Raw genomic sequence first — 20,182 nt, 5'->3', positions numbered from 1 at the left:
TTTGCCAGCATACAAGCTTCCAACAACTTCTCTCCAGAGGTTTGACTGCCCTTTTTCTATTGTAATGCTGAAATGACTATGTTATGATCACTATGAAAAATGTGGGGCCACAAAACTAGCCAGTGTGACCTTATTTCTGTAAATAATCATTAGAGTAAATCTGGAGAGAGAAAAAAAAAAACAAAACTTGACTGTATAATCTGAATCTTCATCTCAAGATCTAATTGTTGAGGGACTGGCAGAATCCCAAGGAATTGATAATGAGATTTAAAGTCTCCTACTGCCATTCACTGACTTGGACGCAGACTGGTGGAGCACAGCTCTGTTCCACGCTCAGTGAAGTTGTTTCAGGTTTGCCAGTTTAACTGAGATGGGGAATGGGCTCTACACTGACAGCGAAAAGAAGTGATTACTACAGGGAGCTGTTACAGAGGTAATAACATTCTCATACCCAAGTGGACAAGTTTCCCTATAGCTGTTACACAGACATGTCATGAAAGTTGGTGCAAGTTTGCTGCCTTCCCACACTGGGCAGAAAAATGGAAGTTGGCACAGGGATGGTGTGAGAAATATCTTCCCTCCTAGTTACTTCAGGTCAGGATTCAGGCAAATTAGTAGGCAGAGAGGATGCCTTGTCCTGCTTCTGCCTCTGCTGCTGTCGTTGTGTGGGTAGGGAGTATTTCAGCAAGTCTGGCAGCTTTTATGAACACTAAAATGATCTTTAAAAGTGGATGTAAAACCCCTTTATTATTTGGTTGTTTTTCCAAAGTCTTACACAAACCCTCCAGGAAACTGTACTGTTTACCCTCATAAAAGTAGCTCTGACATTAGTCTCAGGATGTTTATCAACTAAAACCGAGCCTTCTAAAGACATTCAGCTTTCACCTCTGTACCCGTTTTGCTAAATAAAGAGAGGGTTCGCCTCCCCAGCACTACCTTAGGTCTACCTCAGGAGCCAGTTTTCTCACGGCCCGTGCGGGGCGTTCTGAAATCCTCCCAAGATATAAGGAGCCCCGCAGAGGGGAGACACGGGGGGCTGCTTTTCCCACCGCCCGGAGCTGCGTGGGGCCCGCGGGCGGCAGCTGGGGGGGTCCCTGGGAAAGGGGGGGGGGGGGGGGGGGGGAGGTGGGGAGCGGAGGAGGGCGCAGCTCCTAGGCACCAATCGCCTCCCGCAGGTCCCCGCGGTAGCGTTAGACTCGCCGCGATATTAGCGGGCAGCGGAGCCAGGGGCAGCGGCCGCCACTTCCAGCGGGGGCAGCTCCTAGGAGCAGGGCGGCCGCGGGGCTCCCGCCTCCTCCTCCTTCTCCTCTTTCTTTTTCTCCTCCTTCTCCGCCCTCCGCGCAGCCCCCCTCCCTCTCTCCCGCTGCCCCCCGGCTCCCCCCACATCCAGAACCAGGAGCGAGAGGCAGCGCTGCGAAGGCGCCCAGCGCGGCCCCTGCGGACCGAGCGGGGCGCGGTGATGTGAGCGGCGCACCCGCCGGAGAAGGGAAGTCCCATCTCCAGCAAGGCAGCCGGGAGCTCCTCCGCCCTGCAAGGTAACCCGTCCTCTCTTTCGGAGACTTCTGCTTCTTTTTACCTTTTCCCGTCCTTCCTTCCCTCCCCCCCCCCGCCTCCCCGCTTTTAAATTTTATCTTGTCTTTATTTATTTTTTCTTTCTTCCCTTTCCCTTTTCCGCGCCCTCAATTTCTGCTTCTCCTTTTACCTTTTTTAAATTATTATTCTATTATTATGTGTTCCTTTTCTTTTCTCCTTCTTCTTCTTCTGCCCCCCCCCCCCCCCCCCCCCCCCCCCCCGGCAGCTGCCCAGCGACGCAAGCCCACTCTGGACCGCTCTAGAGTTTGCCTGAGACAATCTTCCCCCCGCCCCACTTTCCCCAGGTGCACAACCGCGCCGGGCAGGGCAGGGCGAGGGGCGTCCCGGCAGCGCAGCTCGCCGTCGCGTCCCGGGAGCAGGTCAGGGACACGGAGGGGAGGCAGAAAGAGTTGCCTGTGGCCCGGAGCGGCGCAGTCCAACTTTCCCGGGGCGGAGAGCGCAGGGAGCCGCGGCGGGGGCTTTCTGCAGAAAGCGGAAAACCGATAGAAAAATGGGATGGAGGTGGGGTGCTGCACAGCAGGAGCTGGAAACTATTCCCCGCTCCCGCTCCCTCGCCTGTCGTCCCTTGCTTAGCCGGGGTTTCCGAGAAATAGCACCCCGTACCCATCTCCGGGGGGCGGGGGGGGGCGTCCGGGAACTCCGGGGCTCGGCGGGTGCTGCGTGGAGGGGATCCGATGTTGGGGCACAAATGGCAAAAGATACGGAAGGAAGAGACCCAGAGGCTGGGACATAAATCAGGCAGAATACATGGGGAGTTGATGAGAATAGGTCTTTTCACCCTTAAAAAAAAAAAAAATAGCCACTTTGGAAGAGAAAAAGGAGGCTGATTATTGGCATCCAGCTCTGAAACCCAGGCAGCTGATGCTGAAGGGAGCCAAAGGGAGCAGTTCTTCTTGGTTTAAAAACAGCAAGACAGTCTCTGCCAAAGATTGCTGTAAACACTGAATAAAGATTTCATTGTGGCTTGGTGTGACTGGAATAATTAGGCAGTTAATTGTTCATTCTGATCTTAAAGTGCAGTAATCAGTGGTGCACAGTAGGAAAAATACGGGAAAAGGGAGGAAAAATAGTGACAGGAAAATGACAGGAAAACGTATCACTTTTCCCTCTTCTGCAGGATGTCTCTTTTCGTGCGTGTATGAGTGGGACCACGTGGGTCCCAGTCTATCTAGACAGAGAACACCTTTGTAAAGCTGGGGCGTAATTGTGCTTTTGCTGCCACTGTGTCAGCATCATTTCAGGCCGGACAAAATCAAATTTTGAGACTTAAAGAAATCCTATTTTATGGAAATGAACTCTGAAGATGCCTGGAAAATGAACATCTTAACTAGATTGACTAATACCAATTAATGCATTTTACTTATGTGTACACTTTATTGCCAGCTCAGCAGGGATGAAAGCTAATGGTGCCAGCTTTTGCGCAGCTCTAAGACATTTTTCAAACAGTCACACAAGGTTTTAATGGTAAACTGGTTTGAGTTTTTAACACTGTGATTGTGTCCCTGTTCAGCTCAAGTTCCTTGCAGCAGTGACTCTTTCATGGTAACCTAATGAAATGATCTCTTGTTACACTGTGCTAGCTATTCCCTGTGACACAGCAGGAAAATACAACCTGTGTATATTTGTACTGGAGGTGGTTATAAGTTGTCAAGCAAGATGTGCTTACAAGCAATAGAATATGACTTACTGATATTAACTGGAAGATGGCACCATAGGCAAAAGATGCTTTTCTTTTCTATAGAACATGTTTTTCCATATATATGCATTTGTGATGAAGAAGCATAATAGTGGATTAATTTACTAGACAGGGTGGAAGGATTTTATGTTTAAAACAAAGAAATGTTACAAAGTCTCAATAGTCATTTGAGCAAAATAAAAGCATTACTCAAAGTCTAATTACAAAAGAGAGACTCATCCTTCATATTACTTCCGTGACTTTAGAGTAGTTATATGAAAGATTCATCTGGCTTGGAGACATCCATGTAGCCTTCCCATCCATCATAAATAAATAAACAAATACATGTGCTGGAATTGGGCAAGATTTAGAAAATAATTCAGTTATGCATAATTTTCTGTCACTGCACATGCAGAAAGCTAGGAGCTGCCCATTACAGAGGGGAAAAAAAGGAAAAGAGCTTTCATTCAACTCTGTAAAGCAAAGCAATTTGTTGTATTTCATTGAAGCTGCATTTGTTGAAGGTTTTGACCTCCAGTTTGTGAGATTTTTGTGGAAAGACAAGTAAAGAAAACATGAGGTATACTGTCTATCTAACAGTGTAGAACTAATATAAAACACTGCAGTCTTTGCTCAGATCATGGGGTGTAGAAGAGCTGGGATGGAATGGTGAATCCAGAGGTTTGTCCAAAGGGACGGCAAAAAAACCCTCTTAACAACTGGCTATGTAAGGGCCAGTGTTATGATACATTTTACAAGCATTTTTATTAGGCTGTTGAATGTGCTCTGTCTTACCACAGTGATACTCAGTATTCTGAGTACAAACAGTATTCCTGATTTAATTGCAAGCTGTACTGAAAGGACGTCTTCAAGGCATTTTCCTTACCAGTACAGTCTCGAGAGGGATGTTGTTAACTTTATTTGCACCTATCTAGACCAAGAAACCTGAGAATGTTCTAGACTTTTTACAGAAACCCAAAAGTGATCAAGTGATCATGTAAGAACACTGCTCAAGTTCCTGTTTGTGATGTTCTGACAAAGAGAATGTTTCTAAAAATCTGCATAGTCTACAAATACTACAAACACCATGTTAAGCTCTAGATTAATTTGAAGACCAGTAGCAAGATTTTGAGAGAAATCTGAAGTGTTTTTTCCTCCATTTTCAAATACCAAATTAACTAAGTGGCTTTTCATTTCTATACTAAAATGCATTGGAAACACGCTTTGGCCATCACAGTAACTCTGGGAAGAGGTCTTCACAGTAACTCTGGGAAGAGGTCTTGCATTGTTCTAACATGTTTTGCAAAATACATAGAAGTTTCTACACTTTTATTCAAGGAAAACATTTGATGTCAATTTGTAGTTAAATCCTGAGTACTATCTTACACCTAAAAGTCGTTTGAAATGCACAGTACATTTTCATAATAAAATTGTGCTGTCACAGACTTAATTGTTATTCATAACAAGTAGTCTCACAAACAGATTCCCGTCCCTGTAAGTATTCTCAGTCAGGCCAATTATGACTAAATTACTGCATGTTCTCTTCTGTATCAACTAATTAAAGGGTAATTAATAAAATGATAATTTCATTCCACGGCAATGTCTACATCTGGTTGTCATAGCAGAGATTGTTTGACATATGGTTAAATGGTCAGATACTATATTGTATGAATGCAGCATTTTCACAGAACACCTGCTAAGCCAGAGGAATTTTAACCTTTCAGATATTAATTTCAAGACTCTGTGTCAACGTGCTCTTAGACTGTTTTGCTCATTTTCTCCACCTAGTCTTCTTACTCATTTAAGAAAATTTAGTTCTCAAAGTTAATTTAAGTAACTCTGGAATGGGGGAAGAGTAGGAAGAAGACTTGGGATATTAGATTGGAAATAAAAGATAAAATAATACTACCTTGTCATTGTGGGAAATAAAATAGATGGTTCTAGATTAATTTCTGAGAGAAGACTCTTAATTCATTCTCATATTACTTGGACCTTTTCTTTTAAGGAAAATCAGTCTGGAATTAGTATGGCGGCAGAATTATCTTTTTTTCCTAAATATAGTTCTATGCTGGGATTAGAACTGTGGTCGTGGTCACAACAGCATGGACAAATCTGCATTACGGCCTCTCCACGCTGTACCTGTCATATGTAGATAAAACAAAACTTAGCTTCTCAAGGACGATAACCATAAAATTCACACATGATAAAGAAATTAAACAATCTTTTATCTGGTCAACAGATGATATGAATGAACAATTATGTTGTAGATACCTAATGTGCGAGGTAATGTGTGCACCTACTCTAAAATATCAGTGGTTGGAATTTTCTGGGCAGCCCATACATGTGATTTTATATGTAGTTTAAGGGAATAAATCTGAAGATCCAACATTGCCTTGAAAAATTTCAACCACAGCTCTTTCAAAGTCTGTGAAAGACTGTATTTTTGTCCATCAAAAGCATACACTCTAAGTAGTGATACTCTAATGAGGGCTAAATGACAGTTTCTTATCTGTACTGGATCAAGCTAAATCCCTCATAAAACTAGGAACAAAAAATTAAATAACAGGCATAAAGTTTTCCTTCACTTTAGTAAAAATAATAAATAAAGCTTAAAAAGGGGAAAATAGCTGGTGTTTTTTCACAAATAGAGCAAAGTAAAAAGGATGCAGTAAAATGCAGGAAGACATGAAAGTCTGTCTTTTCCCATGCAAACGATCCTCAGTGAACAGTTTCCCAGTGAATAGTCAGGGTCGCTCATCACCTCGCGTGGTCAGGTGCAAAGTATGGCCAGTGATGTTTATAAAGCGCTGTTTGTCCATCTCTCTGAGAGCCTGAGCCCTGCTTCTTGAGAATTTCCAAGCGCACAAATCCATCTCATTTTCATTCTACTCATGTAACTCATTAACACCTGGAAAATCTTTTATAGCATTTAACTGCATCGGATGAACTGCCCGGCACATGTTTTTCTAATAGGGATTTCACTGTGGTATTGTCAAAGGGCCCTTATGTCACAGCTGGGAACATGAATCTGTCATGTCAGTACTGTACCTTGGTTTAGACAGTAATAGTGCATGAGTGTGTTTTATGGAGGAGCTGAACATGCCCATATACTGTGTTAGCAGAGAAGAATGTGAAGCTTGTTCTCCTAAATAAAGATTCAGGCTGGTGCTAGTAGAGTACTTTGTACCGTTTAAACACTGCAGCCTCTAAGGCATTGCACTTAAGGAAAGGGAAGTTTGAGGCAAGCAAGATGCATCTTAGTATTTTAGTGGTGTAATGCTGCTAGTTAGCAATATGTCATCATTTACATTTCAGTGGGAAAAAATTGCCAGCAGTTTCTAATTCAGCAGAAGCAAGTTAACTAGAAGTTGATACGAAAATCCTTACCCTGGGAATATTTGTTTTTAAAGCAAGTTTGATTTAAATGTATTTGGCAATATAAGAAGAAGGGGAAGAGAACTAAATGTTTCCTAATTCCATATGCTTTTTGTGTCTAATAGGCCACTTTAAAACCCAGTTTCCAATAGATTACTTTGTAGCTCTGTAATCAGAATGCCTTGGGTAAGAGAAGAGAAAAAAAAAAAAAAAAGAAGGTAGAACTGTGAAAACTGACTGTAACGCATGTATAAAATCTACTTTTTTCACAGGAAATTTTAACATAGCTATATACATTTTAATCTGAAAGTTAAACACTTCAAATTCACCAGCTACAACACTACCAAGTATGTCATGATGGTACTCCAAAAGATAGACCACCACCTTTGAAAGTGTTTTCAGACTTGGGAAACTGTAACTGTTGTGAAGAAGTTGACTTTCATCCTCATTTAAAAAATGAATGGATGAAAGGAGCATTTCATGTAGTCACAGGAGATTCCGATTTTTAAACTTCTTGTTTTCCTTTGAAAAGCATTAGTTCATATGCTAAGAAAAATATGAAGGGAATTTCAGATACTCAGGGTGAAGGTACGCTGTCAAATGCATTCTGTATGTTTAAAATGTTTGTCTCTGTTGTTTTTGAAATAGCTTTTCAAAAGCCTGAGCATGCAAGGGTTGATACCCCAAACCATAAACAATCCAAGCTTAAGCTGGAATGAGTGAAACAGCAAGGTTTACAGCTTACAGGACTGCCTTAGGAATTTCTCATTTGATTTTCTCCTTTTTGCCATTTGCATCATATCCTGTTTTTTTCTAACAGTTACAGAATTGAGGTGCTCTTGAGGGCCCATTCCCATGTCCTCACCAAAGAGGGAAGGAACAGAGCTGGTTAGGGCTGCTGTGGGGCCTTTGGGGAGAACACTTGATGTGGTTTTTCAGTAGGGCGTTTCTGTAAATTATTTCACTGTGTTCAGAAGGACTGATGCCCTTCATACTTCTGTGTAGGTAGCCAACAAAGCAAGCACTCACCAGCATGAGTAAGGTTTGCCTTGAGGAACTGTGCAGCACGTGACAAGGTAGCCCAAGAGGTGCTAGCAGGTTTCCAGTTGAATTCAGGGCTGAATTCTTCTACATGATTCTTTTTAGCCTGCTACAGAAGAAAATCAAAGGTAAAAAATGAGTCTATGTAATTATGGTGGGTTGACCCTGGCTGGATGCCAGGTACTCACTAAAGCCACTCTGTCTCTCCCCTCCTCAGCTGGGTAAGGGAGAGAAAATGCAGCAAAAGGCTCATGAGTCCAGATGAGGGCAAGGAGAGATCACTCGCCAGATATTGTCATAGGCAAAACAGACTCAACTTGGAGGAAGTGAATTTATTATCAATCAGATCAGTGTAGGATAATGAGAAATAAGATCAAATGTTAAAACGCCTTACCTCCACCCTTCCCTTCTCCTCGGGTTTAACTTCTCTCCCAATTTTCTCTGTCTCCTCCTCCCAAGAGGTGCAGGGGGATGGGGAATGGGGGTTGTGTTCAGTTCATCACACTTTGTCTCTGCTGCTCCTTCCACCTCAGGGGGAGAACTCCTCACACTCTTTCCCTGCTCCAGCATGGGATCCTTCCCATGGGACACAGTCCTCCACAAACTTGTTCAACACGACACATTGACTGCAGTTCATCATGAACTGCTCCAGTGTGGGTCCTTTCCATGGAAGCAGTCCTTCAGGAACAGACTGCTGCAGTGTGGGTCCCTTCCAGAGGTGCAGTCCAGGAACAGGCCCCTCCAGCGTGAGTCCCCCTCAGGGTCACAAGTCCTGCCAGCAAACGCTCCAGCGTGGGCTCCTCTTGCCATAGGGCCACAGGTCATGCCAAGAACCTGCTTTTAGCACACGTTTCCCACAGGGTCACAGCATCCTTTGGGCATCCTCCTGCTCCAGCGTGGGTCCTGCATTGGCTGCAAGTGGGTATCTGCTCCACTGTGGACCTTCATGGGCTTCAGGGAAGAGCCGGCCGCACCATGGTCTACACCATGAGCTGCAGAGGAATCTCTCCTCTGGTGCCTGGAGCACCTCCTCCCTTCCTTCATTGACCTTGGTGTCTGCAGAGCAGTTTCTCTCACATACCCTCACTCCTCTCTCTGGCTGCAGTTCTCCAGGTTTCCACCCCCCTTCTTCTTAAGTATGTTAACCCCGTGGTGCTACCACCATTGCTGATGGACTTGTCCTCAGCCGGTAGTGCGTCCGTCTTTGAGCAGGTTGGCATTGGCTCTAACAAATACGGCGAAGCTTCCAGTCGCTTTTCACAGAAGCCACCGCTGTAGCCCCCCTGCTCCCAAAACCTTGCCATGCAAACACAATACAGTACTTAACCTTTCTACATGCCCAGTTATTGTAAGACAGTTAAGAGCCCTTGCAATATATAACTTGCTTACGGCAAAGCAAGTTCAGGGTTGAGTGAAAGGTTTAACTATAAATTGCCTTGCTTATATGAGTTTAATTTAGAATTGCAATCATGCTGTAACATAAATTAAAATACCAGTAGCAGTTCCCTAGTTGGCAAATCCCTTAAGAATAGTATAAGTACCTCACTAGATTATTATATATAGAGTACCTTCTGTGTGCTTAGCCTACTGCTGAAATTAGTCTACTTTTTAATTTTAAGATATGTTTGACTAGGAGAGCTTTAACAGGTGAAGCTCTGCTGACTCTCACTGAGAATTAGGTGACTCATTTCTAGAAAGGGAAGGTTCCTAAATGAAAAGAAGCAATTCCCTGGGGAAAAAAAAAAAAAAAAAAAAATTAGAGTTTTGCCCCAAGCATCCTCCAATTCATGCATAATCTGGACAGCATTAGCCATCCAAGTGTGTATTATGTATTGCTTGACCTGCAGGTATAATATCTTAAGGCATCAGAGCAAAAATACGTTTTTAAGAAACAGAGTGAAGAAATAAGAAAGAAATCATCATGCCTTATGAAGGATGTGTGAATGGCAGATGAATGCCTCCCTTGAAAGAGGAATTTGGGAAAAGATGCATCAGTGGTCCATTTTAGTTGGACACTCAGTTTCTTTCAGTGTCAGAGGAGGGTTCCATGCATCAGCCAGCTACTGTATCTCATGAAAGGAACCACGGCACTTGCCTGTTTGGTTTGTGCTTCCCATATGGATTTGCTGTAGTCTTGTGTCTCCTTCAGAAGGTGATATGGAGATGGGCAGGCACCATGCAAACAATTAGGAGTGTTTGCTCCTCATGAGCATCTCCAAGGCAAGGGGGACTGAGCACAGGTTAGTAAATTTATTCTGATAGCAAGCTTACACATTCTTTTTTTCTGGGCATTCCGTTGGACATCCAGGGGAGGTCCTGTCAAATGACTACTGCACATCCTTGATAATGACAAGGAGAAGAACTAGCAGGCCTATTGGAAAGGCAGCAGTCAACTACTGACATTATCAGAGTAGTGTCTGTGTCCCACAGCCCTGCACACCTAACATCCCTGTGACCCTTCTCGGGAGGAAGGGCCATAAAAAGCACATATTGCCTTGGTAGAACAAGCTCTACACTAAGCACTTGTAATGGAGGAGGTGCATAGTGACGGTGCTGTAAGGAAGAGCTGAAATCAGCCTTCAAGCAGATGACAAGAGAGGATCTGTCAAACCAGCCTTCAAGAGGACAGAGAGCATGCTGAGAGAAAATGATGATAATAGCAACAAAACCTTGTGGAGACTGAACAGAGGAAGAAGCTGCAGGAGGGCAAGAAAACAGAGGATTTGTATCGTGAAGCAGAGAGAAAGAAATGACAAATGCCTTCATAAAATAACAGAGACAAAAAAAGGACAGATCTGATCAGTGGCAGGTATAGAATTTGGCTCTGGCTTAGAGAGGGACTAATACAAAAAGAAGACAAATAATTCTTCCACAGGCTTGCGAATGAGAATGGCAGAAAGCGGAGCAGTTTGTGGTAACAAATAGAGATTGGAATAACAGCATCTGGATCCCACAAGACTCCAGGGTGAGTACAGGAGTATTGGAGGGGTTTTGTGAAGAAGTCAGATTCCTATATTTGTGGGGGAGTTTCAGGTTACAGCTCATCAGTATGCCAAGAGAAAGGTGTCAGCAACGTTTTATAGATATTAAGGTTATATACATAATGGAACCATTACATAAAAATGCTGTACTGAATCATGGCTAAAGCTTTCTTATGTTGTATAGACTTCAGAAAGGTTCATACTCATTAGAACAAGTTCAGGGGCATTGTTAAGGGTGCTGTGCTAAATATGCTGTGGTTGAGGATCCACTGGTTTTGGTAGGCTAGTTGTGCTGACTTGTATGCATGGTAAATCTCAATAGTAAGCTGAGGACTGAAGAACTGAGTGATAGATACAAATGCATAGAGGAGATAATGTTAAAAAATATAGGAAAAAGAAAAAAAACAGCAGCTCAACAGTGAGTTGTCAGCCTCTATCTGTTGTTTTATTGAATGTTTGCCCCATATAGCTCTTCAAGTGCCCTCTCTCTTACTGTCATGCTGTTCTGGGGCAGCGGAAGGAGCTCCCATTCAGATTCATTTGTATTACGATGACTGCTATGCTAAAGGGTGACTATCAGTGAGGCAGTGAATGAACCATGGTTAACAGTAGCAACACTCAGTAGAGTTATTAACTGTTCCATACTAATTATTTGCTGTCTCCATCCCATTCATTTCACACCTTTGGGAGATGGCAGTCCATTGCATTACTTCTGTAATCACTTACTGGGTTGTATAGGTGTTTACGCAGAATAAACACATATAACAATGTGTGGCAGGTAGGTATTTATTCTTTACTACAAATTCCTAGCCTCAAAGCATGCATTTTGATTAAAATCTGTTGCCACTTTAATTCCGTTGCCAATCAACCCTTTGACTATGAGGTCCTTATTTTGTTGAAACATCAATAATTCTAGCATAAAAAATAGCTTACAGAGTTTTCTACTTGTTTTCTTCTTCATGTGTCAACATTAGGAAAATGCTTATAGATAACCATTCGAAATAGGGTTTTTGCAATTTGTTCTCTTTCTTTTCTAAAATACGAGTGCTTCAGTGTTAATACCTTTGCAGAAGGCAAAAAGTGATTGTCCCAGAGGTTCATGGCTAAGATTTTTGAAGCTACTGTAGAATCTGGACACTTAACTTCCTATTATTTTTAATGACAACTGAGAATCCAAATTCCCCATATAGCTACAGTTACTTGTCAAATTGGTTTCAAAGTGCTGGGGGATCAAAACTGGTTTCATTCTGAGAAAAGCTGCCTTCTTTTCTCCAGGAACTTATCACATTATTTACTGAAGAAGCAATTGCCCGATGTTATAACATATTTTACTTACTAGCTGTAAATATCCAATCTATCAACCATTACGTGCATTTGAAAGGGTTTTTAAGTCCATTGGTGATTCTTTAGCCTCTTTACAAACTATCAAGAGGGCACTGAACCACTTAACTTCTGATTTTAAATATCACCTTATGCAGGATAATTGGATAATTGTTTTATTGGAAGACCCTCTGCATTGCAAAGCTCCAGGAGAGTTCGAAGTCTGGTTTCTGTGTTAATGATTGGTGATATCTCTGGCTAAATAGATATCTTCACTTCTGTGTTCACAGGCTATTCAAGCACACATCTGAAATCATTGCTTTGATGAACTTCTTTCTATGATAATTTACTCATCAGGGTACTATTCCACAACATCAGTCTGTTACTTGAAGAACATTTGCACGTTGTAGTGAAGCAGAATACAAATTAGAGAAATGTTTTATACAGAGATTTTTCTTTCCTGATTTGTTTTACTGCATAGAGATCACTCAAAAAGCATTCCCCTGCTGCGTAACCCTACTGCCAATAGTAACTTTAGTAACAATCATACAGTTCTCCTTTAATACTAGTAAACTCCATAAGAATAAGAAACACAGGGTAATGTAATGCTGCATAATCTGAATGAGTTCAGCATTAGAAAAATCAGCCGTAAAAAAAAAAATAAATGGTAGAATGTGGGGATTTTTGAAAGCTCAGTACTAGATAAAAATATTTAGAATGGAGATATCAATGAACTGCAAAGAAGGATATGTTTGAAAGTTCTGGCCATATTGATCAATAAACAATTTATGGAGAGAACAAACAAACCGTTAGAATATTTTGAGACCATAGCTTCTGACAAGTATACTTTATTTATGATTTTGCAGTACAATCTTCTCCAGTAATGTTTACAGGAAGTAAAAAAAGAGGGGAAGGAGAAAGAAGCAACATTCCAAGTATTTTATCCTCTTGTCTTCTGCTCTGCCACAGTTGGAGTATTGTCAACATCAATGAGAACCTCAATATTCCTGTCTCAGAAAAACTAGGAAAACCACAGATGTGACATGTTAAACATTTAAGGAAAAGGGTAGGAAAGAATGGTTCTGCTTTATCTGAAACTTGTACAATGTACTTGTACAGTGCAAATCAATGAGAGCTGCAGGCACAGCCAAGTGATGCTGGGAGAAAAAATAGGAAGGGATGGGGTGGGAGAAGGGCACCGCCTTAGCACAACTTCTGTCACTGTTAAACACCATATTGGCGATGCCAAAGGTTCCCAGTCTGATGGGGTTATATGTCTAGATAAGTGCAGTGTATAAGTTTGGCTCCAGACCTCTGGATACAACAGGGATTTTGTTGCTTTTGACTACACAGTGGATCTAGGTGATTGAGGAAATACATGGGGTTTAGGTTTCTGGGACCCAAGCACCAGGCTAAGGTAAAACTTATGTTAGTAGTTATGATTTGAGTTTTAGAGGTGCCTGTGGGTGCTAGGTATGATGCAAACTCCAGTGATATAAACACACATACGACACAGCGTTGCATCAAAGTGCTTCCAATCCAAATACCAGACCTGGGAGATATCACAGTTCTGTTTTGGCAAAGCTTAGATTCCAAAACCAGAGATTTTAGGAGGAAACCAAAGCTTTTAGAAAATTCGCAGATGAAAAAACTGTCAGAGCATTCACATTTAGAAATGAATAGGTAAAATTTTGATCTGTGTCTCAGAAAATCACAAGAAAAAGCCCTGATTTGAGAAATCTTGATTTTTTTTATTTTTATTTTTTTTCCTTGAAGGAGAATATATGCAGAAAGCCAAAGTGTTGATGAACAAACCCAGAGAAGAGCATGGGCCATCAAGGAACAAGGTGGGGGAGAAGACAAACACTGGAGTCAGCCCCCTGCTTCCTAATCCCCTACTACCAATTTGCCATCACAATTCACCAGACATTTTCCTCTTTTAAACCTAAGCCAGAGTTTCTGAGCCATGGGCTGAGAGAGTGGAGAGGGCAGCAGTGCTCTTTGGTTTTGACACCCACCAGTAACGCCATGTGCACAAAGTGCCAAGGGGTGCCAGTGTCAACCCTGCTGTAACGTGTCCCTTTTGATATCTTGACTTCTTGCAATGGCGCTGTCACGCCACACTGTAGCCTAGGTGGGCTCCCTTTCTGGAGACCCTCTGCCCTCTGAGCACCACTTCTTAGGGCAGCACTGCTTCCAGGCCACCATTGAAGAAACTGATGTGGAAAACCTGGACTAGAAATAAACACTTCAGGAGGCCCTTACCAGTATCTTTCTGCTTTCAAAGATACTCTGGCAGTGTTGGTTAACTAGACAAGTGTGCCTCTAACAAACATATCGAGCTTGATAAATGGTTCCCTATTAATAACCTAATTTTGCTGGATCTGATGAGCAGCTTATAGAGTTCAGAGGCAGAAAAAGACTGCTTGAAAGATGGCTTTTACAAGAAGTTAATTGCATACAGTGTTTTCAGAAATATTAGGTCAGTTCAAAAGTTGGCTGTCTGTTCTTCTTTAGTGGCAACAAAATTAATTCTTCTGGGCTTGGGGAAAAAAGGAATACTTTGATTTTTGCCAGTTAATATAATGTTAAATCTTACTTCAAATAACATTTTAAAACATTCCAGAATGGAAAGGAAGAATCATTTCAAGGATGAAGGCTGGTGTAAAATAATTTCAACAAAATTGATTGTGTTATAGACACTATGTTTATATGACTTTTGTAAAATATTGCTTTTTTAATGCTAATATTTCAGCAGTAGAAAAGAAATACTGTAGTTCAGTTCTGTTCTGGACACATACATAAAAATACCATTTACACCAGTACAGCAATGAAAACAATGTGATTTAAGTGGGGAGAAATATTTCCCCATAGGCCATATTCTAGCTTTAATTACACCCTATCTATCTTAAAAATCCAGGATTTACTATCTCTGGACAGACTGGTGTCTAGGAAAATGACCCATGTCAGTATTTCAAAGAAAGATGTAAAAAAACTTTACAACATGGCATGTCTTTATGTTATTCTGCTCTTTAATACACTAATGCAAGCTCACTGGTTCCCGTGAGGTTACGCTGGTGAAATTAGAATGAGATTTCACTCAAAGAGGGTCTGAGTTTTGTTCATAGTAAGCAACTAGTTTTTGATTGTTCGATGGTCTCTGTTGTTTTGTTGGGTTTTTTTAATTAATTTATTGCTGTTGTTTTACAGGGATGACCTCCCCCCTCCCTTTGGCTTGGTCATTCTATCCATCATGTTAGGCCTTATACGGATTCCTGATCTGTACCTTATTACAAATTTTATAGAAAAGTGTTTATTTCCAGTGTGCTTCTTGATTCCCAGGTGTAAAACATTTTTTTAAACCAACATTACTGTGGAAAGAATGATGAAAGGTTTTGCTTATAAATAGCACTTTTAAAACTTGTGGTTGTGAAGAAAGATTAATCTGAAATGCTTTTCAAAGCCCTCTTTATCTACACATCACTCTGAGACTCTAGCTTGATACAAGTCTTCTTAGCTGATATTCTGCCTTGATAGTCCCACTCAAAGGATTCAAAAGGCAAGCTGTAATAAAACAACTAGGTTTGATCACGAAAGTGCCCAATTAAGTATTTTCCTGTTGTTCATTAAATTTGAAAATATTCATAAAGAAAGTAGACCTTTTAGCAAAATGCTCCACAGTGGAAAAACTGGTTGACATATATTTTGGATTTGGGATGAGATTTTACAGTGGTGTGAAGCATCTTGAGAATCGCAGCACCATGAGACTGTCACACCTGGTGGGGTTCTAATCATGACTGGAAGGAAGGATCCATGGGGTAGACAGAGACAAGTGGGTCAAGATTATTAGCTTCCAGTTGTGGCCATTTAGGTGGAGTGAAGGAACAATGTCACCACATTCCTCCTGTCCCCAACAATAAATGTTTTATTTCTGAAACTTCAAGATGAACCATTTCATAACACAGAAGTTAACATATTTGCCTTTTTAAACTGATTTTTAAGAAATTTATGGATAGATAAATTGCATTATTTTGGCTTTTTAGCCTGTCTCAGTAGGAATGCCAAATACTATAACTTCCTGTAAGATGAAAATTTTGTTTTCAATCTGATATAAAAATTGTATGATCATAGTAAATATTCTATCTTAAATCTCTTGTAAAGGGAAAATTAATAGGTACTGCTACATTTCTCTTCAAATGACCCTTAGCTAATCTAGACTTTATAGTTGGAGTGAGGTTGCAGCCATCAAACTGTGTGTGCACAAGACTGGAAAAATCCCAGTTATCCAAACCTATGCTCCAAAGTTTCCTTCATGCAGAAAAGTATTTTCAATATTAAATCCTTCCAGCATCAGCATCCTATAAAAGCAAACTCTGAGAAATGTTTCAATTAAAAATATAATGGAAGAAAGAATGAGTAACTCCCAAAAGAATCTCCTTCATGAATGCAATATGTTTTGAAGGTTTGGGAATCTTCCCTTCCAGTGTGTTGAGGAGCAGGAAATTCCAAAAATCCCTTAGCTTCAGTGAAAGGAAAGCGAAAGTGACAGTCTTTTAATGCAGCATGAGAAGTCCTGCCCTGTCCCTTTTATCCACTGAAGACTCATCCAGCTAATGTGTTAGTGCTATTTTTTCTGCTGAGGATATAAATTAGATCCTTACACTGCAGTTCTGCCCTATACCCATCTTTTTTTCATAGTCTCCTGTTTCTCTCTCTTGATAATGACCCTAAAGTGGGCTTGCTATTACATGAGTTTTTAGCCTGAGCTCATCCAAATTACTGATCTGTTGAAGTAGTGTTTTGATCAACCTGTAAAAAGGCAGAGATATAAGGCTAGAAAAGTGGCATCTGTTCTCCATTGTGTTCTTCTTTCCTGATCTATACTGAAGGCATGCAATATACTCTAAATGTTTCTTGAACGTCCTTTCATCTCTAACAGTGCATTTTCCCACTTACATGTTTCAAAATTTACATTTATATCCTCTTTTCTATGCTTCCCTAGTGACTGGGGATAACCTCTAGACGACATGACATTAATCAGAAAAGGAAAGAAAAAAAGCCAAAGATCAATAGAGTAGGTTTTACTATGTATTGTCCCAGCATGTAATATACTGAAAAAACAGGCTCTTTCAAAATGTTATGGTAGGTAGGCATTTGCCCAAAGCTGGACTTGAACGACTTTCACACATGAAAGAGATGTGATTCCGGTGCATTATCATCTCCAGCTCCCTGGAACAGTCTGTGAAGTTTGCATCTTTCTAGCAGCCAGTAGGAAGCTGCACCTTCTGGGAAGCCAGTCTGAGACCTTGGCACTAGCTCTCTCAGAAACTAATGACCATCACAAACCCCACCACCTTCTCCTTCATAAGTAAGGTGCTTGTTTTTTATTTCCTAATATATGGCAGAATGCAGATTTAAACCAACAAAAATGAAGTCCTGCCAAAACAAAATACTACACTGCATACCCAGCTCTCTCTTGGGAGTAGGATGAACGAACCTCCCATGGCAGATGCTGGTCATTTAATGCTCTACAGGAAGGCACTCGGATGCCACAATGACATAAGACACTGTAGGGAGCACAGCAAAACTTCTATAGCCCTCTTCTCAGCAGCATGAGAATCAGGACTGATGTATGGGTAGAAGCAGTAAACCTAAAAAGATGACCAGGAGCAAGTGCCAACACTAAACAGCCTTAGTGTTTCCACTAGGCAAAATCCCTGCTTTAGAGGATTTAAGTCGGGCAGAGCCCTACGACGTTTTTTTTTCTGGGGCATGGGTTCCACTCCTGTGTGCACATGTGTGTGTGCGAGCATCACCCATTCTAACCCAGACAGTGTACACTGCAGAAGTTCAAAGCTTTTGGATTCCTCTTCATTGCTTTTTTTAGAGGCTGCCTCTGATCTTTGCTTTTCATCCCTGCATTTATTTGGAAGCATTTCTCCCTCGGTTCTTCATGTGGCAGGTTGCATGCAGATTCGTTTTTCTGGTATTCAGCAGCCATCCACATTGCCTTGTACTTATTTTACAACTTCGCGGGCTGTAATGAAACCAACACTTGAAGGAATAACTGGATAAGCAGGCCTCTCTCTCCAGCTGCCATGTCTAGTTGTGGCAGAAAACTGGTGTTTCATTGTAAAAGATGTTAATTTCAATCTGAGCTGTAGCTGTGTTGAGAGGCGCATAAAAGGAATTCTTGATTATCTATATCAGTACCATTGTCCCTGGGGACAGGCTCTGAATCTTCAGATCACATATGGCAAGAGTGCTGTGATAAAATATGCATCAATAAAACTTTGCAATTTATGATAATAAAGGAGTTGAAAGTTTTATACACAGTGATAATTATTCTTGACTGGTATTTTTTCCTTCCTTTAGTTCTTCAGTAGCCTTTATTTTTAAGCCTTTTCTGCATGTTGTAGCAATGATTGCATCACTGACACTGTGGTTTCGCAAACTGGTGGGTTCACCTTGTTTCTAGGTCCTTTTACCTTCTGTAGGCATTAGACCGCTTCTGAAAAAGCAGTAACTTGCCCTTTTGGGAAGGCTCCACAATACTACAGCTCCACACTCTTCTTCCTGTTCTTCGCATGCACATACACTACATCCAGCATGAATTTTGGAGTAGCTTCCAGAAAGGATCAAATTATATTCTTCTGATCTTTCTCTGCATATCTCATTACTATAATCAATGAGAGTTGCATACATTTGAATGAAGGCAGTATTTATCCTGTATTGCATGTCACCTGCATTGTTTTAAATGTATTTCATCTAAATAGAGGTTTTATTCTTTCGAAGTAGGAAAACTAATGATATGTTTACACTCCCAGGAAGTAAACAGTGGGCTATTAAAAACAACCAATATATTATCTGTGACCTTATTTTTTTCCTCAGCTCATTATATCTTTGGTGGCCACAGTATTGAGAGACTCTGTCTTCTGCTTGACAGCTATTAATCATTTGGCTTGAAATGTATGGCCTGACGCTCGCATGCTTGGGTCGTGGCTGACTTCAAAGGGACTTCCACATGTCGTGTTTACAGGCAGCTCTCCTTTACTGAACACCCTCACTGACGTGTTTGCATAGCATCTAGCACAATGGGATCTCAGGCTTTATTGGGACCCTGCTGTAACACAAATAGTCATCAGTACTTCCTGCCTTGTGTTTTCCCTTTTTTTTCTTTTCTCAGTATTTTACTTCAGTTGGCCTAACAGAAATAAATCATCTGCTTTTATCCTTTTCCAGGCCTATTCCTCCACGATTAAGGACAAGCTAGGAAACTACTTATGAGAAACAGTTTAGCTGTCAATCTATCTCAAGCGTGTTTTCTTTATTCATGCTCATTTGAGTGAGTTGCGTGCTGCTGTGCAGTGGTAGCAAAGTACTTACCTTGAAGGACATGCTTATTTCCTATCAACTTCAATAGTACTTAAGCACCTGCCTGAGGTTCAGATGGGCTGAAGGGCTTTGCATATTTGGGTACCAAGGCCCTCCTCAGGAAATCTGTACCTATTTAGTCGTGCTTGTTCAGCCTTTCTCCATGTTTCTGAATGTGCTTGAGTTTCATCAAAAGCAGAGATTTAGATCATTTGTGTAAGTGCTTAAGTGAACTTTGGCATCTTTAAAAGTCCTGCTGAACCTGGGCTGATCTGATTAAGAGAACCCAAATGTTTTGCAAAAAAGAACAGATTGATTTATAATAGGAGGGCTAATTGCAAGTACTTTCCCTTTTTGCATGGCTGCAGTTGAAAAGAAGAAATGTTATACTCTTTGTTCCACTTTAAGGAGTGATGAGAGATTTAGTTTACAACAATAATCATTTCTAATTATATAGTTCTAAGGAGAAGTGGACAATAAGACCAGCAGTGAAAACAAAGAAGATCTTACATTTTTTTTCCTACCTCTGCATTTGTGTGACTTAACAGGAAATTACAGACTTTTAGAAAGTTGATTGATTTTTTTCTCTTAACTTTGTTATTTTTCACTAGGGTGATCCTTAAAACAGGTGGCTTTCAATTAGTTTTGTTGACAGTGCTGGCTAATGTTGTAATGATCCTTGGGAGAGGGAAAGAAAAGAGATTTATTGCAGGAGGGATAAGCTAGGCCAGACAAAGAGACAGAGTACATAACCACTAATTAACTCATGTAGTCATTAAAAAAAAAAAAATTTAAGAAGAAGGGGAAGGAAAAACAACATGCA

The 20,182-nt window shown here is 41.1% G+C and overlaps 1 protein-coding gene across 2 annotated transcripts in view; it reads left to right on the top strand.

Annotated features, from left to right (window-relative positions):
* Nucleotides 1-1,225: 1,225 nt before the first annotated feature.
* Nucleotides 1,226-20,182, top strand: part of CDH20 (cadherin 20) — a 113,568-nt gene continuing 94,611 nt past the window's right edge. Inside the window, exon 1 of one of the 2 annotated variants that reach the window (XM_057399416.1) lies at nucleotides 1,226-1,535. The gene's annotated coding sequence lies outside the window, so the exon portion shown is untranslated. The remainder of the gene's footprint in view (nucleotides 1,536-20,182) is intronic. The other variant, XM_057399417.1, reaches the window with a different exon arrangement.

The sequence above is a fragment of the Pezoporus wallicus genome, unplaced genomic scaffold, assembly GCF_028554395.1.
Source record: "Pezoporus wallicus isolate ANWC-B61680 ecotype Strahan unplaced genomic scaffold, APGP_CSIRO_Pwel_v1 contig_818, whole genome shotgun sequence".
NCBI lineage: Eukaryota > Metazoa > Chordata > Aves > Psittaciformes > Psittacidae > Pezoporus > Pezoporus wallicus.
The sequence above is the reverse complement of the archived record's forward strand: the minus strand, read 5'-3'. Positions and strand labels throughout refer to the sequence as shown.